This window comes from Haliaeetus leucocephalus, unplaced genomic scaffold, assembly GCF_000737465.1.
Source record: "Haliaeetus leucocephalus isolate CR32 unplaced genomic scaffold, Haliaeetus_leucocephalus-4.0 Scaffold1014, whole genome shotgun sequence".
In the NCBI taxonomy this organism is placed as follows: domain Eukaryota; kingdom Metazoa; phylum Chordata; class Aves; order Accipitriformes; family Accipitridae; genus Haliaeetus; species Haliaeetus leucocephalus.
Window position 1 is genome coordinate 1307741 of NW_010973450.1, and position 5827 is coordinate 1313567.

Sequence of the window (5827 nt, forward strand, 5' to 3'; positions counted from 1 at the left end):
ATTTATATGTGTACTTTGTATGTATGCACCCATATATGACAAAAAAATGATCACGAAACACAGCTACAGTTTTTTTGAACAGGAATACAGTGGTTGCTGCATTGACCTCACTGGAAATTTGCAGTTGCTGTATTAACAGGAAGCATTGAAATCTCCTGGATATGTTCATAGGTATTTCCGGCATCAGCATATTTTTAGAAAAGTCTTCCACTGCATCCAGAAAGAAGTGACATTGTACTCCCTAATGAGTGCTTTAAAGCTTTCAGGTTGTTGATTGAAAGGTACTTTAATAGAAAGGCATCTAATTAGTTCTTGCTTGGTAGTCAGGCGTGTATGCTTGTGGTGACATAGGGATCTGTAACTTGTGTTCAAAAGACCAGTTACTCGAACACTGGAATATTTATGTTATTTTTGTAAGTACATACATGTGCGTATATACTTCTGTGTGCATGCAAACCGAAGTGCAATGCTTCTTAATGTTGTGCCATCTTTACTCTTGAGCCTGCTGTCCAGGTTTGTGGCGCCTGGTGTGCGGGAATAAAAAGGAACAATATATCCTTCAACATTCCAGGGAACAAGTGGAGTAAGGAGAGAAAGCTGTTGATTATAGTATGTTAGGAGCATTTGGAGAAGACTGAAAGAAAACTGGGAGAATGGAAGTGCATCTGTTGGATCTCATGTCCTTGTGACATACTACTGCTCCACAAAGAGAACAGCATCTTGCACATGTGCAGTGCTGTGCAGTGACCTCTTTCCCCTTCCCTGGTTCACCTGGTTCAGCATGCCATACACAGGTGACCCTCCTGATTGGAGGTCCTGTGTTTAACATTCCTCTAGGAAATGCATAAAGTCAGTCCCTCCTTGGTGCTTTGCTTTCTGGTTTGTTTGTTGTTTTGTTGTTGTTGTTTTGTTGGTTTTTTTTTTTTAATGTTCTCCTGTTAAATGACATAACATGTGCTATTTGCACCAGGAAAGAATAAACTTCAGGGGTCTCTGGTGTGGAATTTGGTAGCTGAGCATGTGGCTTCAGGCTGTGGAAAATGTGGCTGCGGCTGGAGTTCGTGATGGTTGTGTATGGATACCTGGGACAAACTTGTCTTGATTGATGTGGCTTTAGGGTGCAGAGTGGGGAGAGACATCATTGTAGGGTTGAGGATAGAAATACAGGGGTATTTACTCAGGCATTCGCCATGTCTGTTTAGGGTAAAGCTGGAGCTCCTCCAGAATAATTTTTTGGCCAACAAACTGTCTAGGTAGTTTGTCTACACCTTTAGGTGTGTTTAACAAGTGAAGACCCTAAGATTTTTCAGGCTGACTCAGAAAACAAACCTTGTGATGTATGTCTGTCAGTCAAGAAATCTAACTTAAAAGGAGAAGGCGATTTTCATGCTTGTGTGCGTGTAAAATCCAGGGAGGTTGTGCAGGGTGACCGTGATTCAACTGTGCATGCTTTTGCTGCAGTAGTTCTGTGTTTGTGTCTTGGGATAGTTTTTAATGAAATTTAGTTCTTTCAATAAGTCAAATGGCAGACGTTACTGACTTAATTTTTTTTTATTTCTGCTGGTTGATTGCCATCTTTCTAAAGTGGCCAGATTCTTTAGCTGAATACTTAGTGCAAGGTTTTGATAGTCCTGTTTGTTTTGTGGTTTGTTTTTTGTTTTTTTTAAATCACATTTTTCTACAAGAGATGTTAATTTTTATTTATTTTTTAGGTAAAGAAGAATGGGTTATCGGAAGCAATCGGCCAAGAAGAAAGAAAAAGGCAGGAGGTACTCTTTAAAGTCACACGTTCTTTTATGATTGTTTGTTGTTTACGATTGTTGATTGTTTAGGGATGCACTGCGTGCCTGATTTAATACTTTCTATTTGTTGATAAGGAGACAAGTTCATCACACTGCTTTGTGTCCTAGAGTGAAGCGTCTTCTCTCCCGAGGGAGAATAAATAAACAAAACCTGCCTCTTGCTGATGTGCGTATGTCCCTGCCACGGGTCTCCTGCCAACATCCCACGGCTCTTGCTGGAGGAGTGGCTCCTAGGTATGCTCACTCCAGCAGACACAGCCTGGTTGATGTCTACTCAGTAGCAGCAGACAGTCACTGCTGCAGTTGCTGCTGCGTGCTATCTTGGGGAAGGTGTAAAATGAACCTTGTGTTCACAGAGGGTAGGAGGTGGCACATCAATTTTGAAAGGCAGTGAGGAGCAAAGAACAGCGTTTTACAATGCCCCTCAGTTGTAACTAATCCTGTGAGCAATTGTGAACAATTCTGAACATGTGAGCACTGTGTATCTGATGTAACTAACCTTTTTTCTTTCACACTGAAATGGAGTAAGTGCATCCATGCTGTCAACAGCACAGACAACAGCAGCAATTACTGATGTAGTTATCTTTTCTCTCTCTGTCTCTTTCCCCTTTGCTCCTTTTGTCCTCTTTATCCGCTTTCCTCTTCCACTTTGCTCCTTTTGTCCACTTTATCTGCTTTACCCTCCTTCCTTACTTACAGGGTCTATATCAAAATGAATGAGAGGTGTTGAAAAGAATAGCCTGACCTAGCCAGCTATATACCTGCAGTTCTTGAGGTATGTCCTTCAATAGGAAAAAAACCCAAGCTTTTTTGGCTAGAAACACTGTAGCATTACCTGCCACAGTAATTTGTTCCAATATTTTCATTTTGCTTCAGGACATACCTCAGTGAATGTAGCTGAGTGAGACCTGACTGGGGTTTTCTGTGAAGTTCACAGATGTGTATAGTGAGCCTCAAATATTAATTTAGCTGCATGACCTACAGCTGTTGCGTTCATACATGGAATACAGAAACATCTTGTATTGCGTATATGAGATTTAGACAATGGTTTGTTGGGGGGTTTTTTGTTTGTTTTTTTTTAATAATGCTACATTTCTTTCGCTATCTTCTTTTGCTTTTTGGGGGGAGGAGACTGTGCAGCAGTTCAGGCCATGTGTTTTGCTTTTCTGTCTCCTCCTGCTGGGAAGCTTTGAGACACAAGGCATTTATTTCAGTCATATCCTTTAGGACCCTTTAGTCTATGTTTCCTAGAGTCATATTTACATCCCTTCAAAGAGAATAAGTTCTTTAGATGCCTTTTAAATGTAAAGTCTTTAATGTTACCAAAAACGTTTTCAAGCCTGAGGGATTTTTTTATTTGAATATTAGAGGCCCGTTCTTTCAGAGGGAGCCTAAATAAATATTCTTAAGATGTAGCTGTACTACCAAGTTGTGCTTGTGCTGTATTTCTTTTAAATTGCCTTTTATCAATTATTTTTCATCTATTTCTTAAGTTGCTTTTTAGAGCCTATTAGATTATATTGTCACTGCAGAAAAATATACTTGTTTGCTTCCTACCTTGATCAAATGGCAATGTCATGCATTCATATGCATCCCACTTCCAGAACACATTAGTGAGATGGATCTCTGTGCATCTTTTGTCTAGAGAAAATGTGTCATATAGACAGACTGATTAGAACTAAATTTTCGATAGATCTTCTTTTCTTGCAAGCTGGAAACTCTGTGTATGTGTGTACAAACTGCAGTGTACATCTGGCCTCTTAAACTGTCCATCAGGATTCAAACATCTGCTTACCTTGATATCATGCAAATGAACCACAGTACAGTTTCAGATGTCATTCAGAAACACTGTTAGCAACCACCTGGTAAATGCCACCCCAGCCTCTGAATGTGGTGTAGTTACTGTACGTCAAAGTCAAGATGGCTTCTTAATCCTTTTTTTATTTTTTATTCTCCAAAATGTGTTTGGGTCATGGTAGGATGATGCTTCTACACATTAGAAGCAAAGTATCTTTCTTTGACCCATTTATTTCTGACTATGCTAATGACTTTCTGTTACCAAACTGGAAGAAGTCCATGAGGGTCCTCAGTAAAAGCATAAACAAACCCCCTCCAGAACAGTAATAATAAGAGAGCTTGTATACTTTCCTGTGTTGAAAAATGTCTGCATAGAAACCAATTAGCCGTGGAACTCCACAGCAATCGTTAGGTAAATCCTTTCTTTGTGAGCACAGCTGGGACAAGTACAGTGAGGCTGAAGATTGGAAATGTAAGTTCTGGGCAAAGGCCAAAATGCCCTTTTTAGGCATCTTTCTGCACATTGTTAGCCAAGCGGTAGGTAGATCTGCCACCAGAGTTTGGCTGACGTGTGTGTTCTCTAGATTCTTGAGGCTGATGGAGTTGGCAGGTAGGCAATTTAATGTTATTTTAAGCATCACCTTTTCATATCTTTTTGCATAGCAGTATTCACTCGTGAATAACACGTAGTATGTGGTAGCTGTTACATAGCTGCTGCTGTATCTCTCACCAGATCCCTTTAGCTTTTTAGGCAGGTAATAAGATGAAGACACTACTGATACGTACATTAGACTTCCTTTCCTTGTATGTGTAATGGCCCTGTAGGTTTTCTGTGGAGTGCAGTTGTCTTTGCACTGCATAAACCTTTAAAGCTTCAGCTAAAGCAGATTTTTTTTTTTCTTCCCCAAGAAATCCAAACCTTGTTATTTCATTATTAAAATCTCAGTTCTTTTGAAGAAGACTTTTTAGAAGGTTAGAAGGGCAAAAATAATTTTGAAAGCACAGTCTGGGAACGCTGAGACTCAGGATACCCAAGAGAAATTGTGTTTGATCAAAAGCTTACCTTAGTAACACCAGCAGAATTCACTAGACTTGAGCTCTTTGAGAAATCTTATGAACAAATGTCCCCCGCAGAATGTTCTGCATTTTTTTCCCCGGTATGGTTTGTCTCAGTGGGCAGCTGGGAATATTCAGGAAGACTGCCTTCAACCTGCCCATAGTCTCCCTTGCTTTTATACCTGGTCATGGAAGAGCAGGGTTTCTGTAGAGCACATACATCAGACCATCGAAGTGAACTCCTCCTGTAGACTGTCAGGTGCAAGACCCTCTCGCTGTCTCTCTCTGTGTTTGTAGAGGCATGGGCATTAGCCTTTCTAAATACTCAGATCTGCACTGCTGCATTTAAAGTATATATTTCTCCTTTGGTTTGAGAATGCCTAGGGAAGTTAGTTGCAAATAACTAATGAAATTATACATGCAAGTATTAACATTAGTTATATTGAGAACAAAGTTACGTTACCTCTGCTGATGGTATTATTCTGTGTTAGTAATGCCTGGAAGGCATTGATGACAAATGTGACTTGGAGCTCGTGACAAAAGGCTTCATGAAAATTATTTAATTTTTTTCCGTCTATATACGTACAAGAACTCTATTAGATTAACAGCAAATAAAGCCTAGAGAGGTAGAAGATGTCTAAAAGCTGAATAGGTTTCTATGTGAGATGTGAAAATTTCCAATGGAACAAGTATGGGGATTTCAAAGTCCAAGAGTCCATTAAAAGTTTGCTTTGTATGTCAGCCAGCTGATGGAAGTTACAGTGGCTACTCCTTAAGTGGTAGGCTGATAAAACAGAGAAGTTGTTTGTGGGAGGTGAGGGAATGTACTGGAGGTCTGCCTGGCTGGTGTCTGGTCACTAATCGCTAACGGGATAGTGGCTGCCACCCCCTCCTGTCTGCTCTGCCTCCAGGCTTCTGTCCCTGCTGCAGATAGCTCAGCTTCTCATCTGCCTGCTCCTAACTTCATGTTTTAAAAGCGATCGAGGTTATCACTGCTGATACATGACTAAAACCTGAATTTTGCAAAGCATTTTCCTTTTCTGCAGAGTTCTGTTACCCAAGAACGCTTTCAAGTAAATAACTTAGCAGCTTCCGTTTAAAAAGAGCAAAAGCAAAACTGGCTGGTCAACAGTAGTCTGACTGATATGAACCTTCCAACCAGACCACAGAAA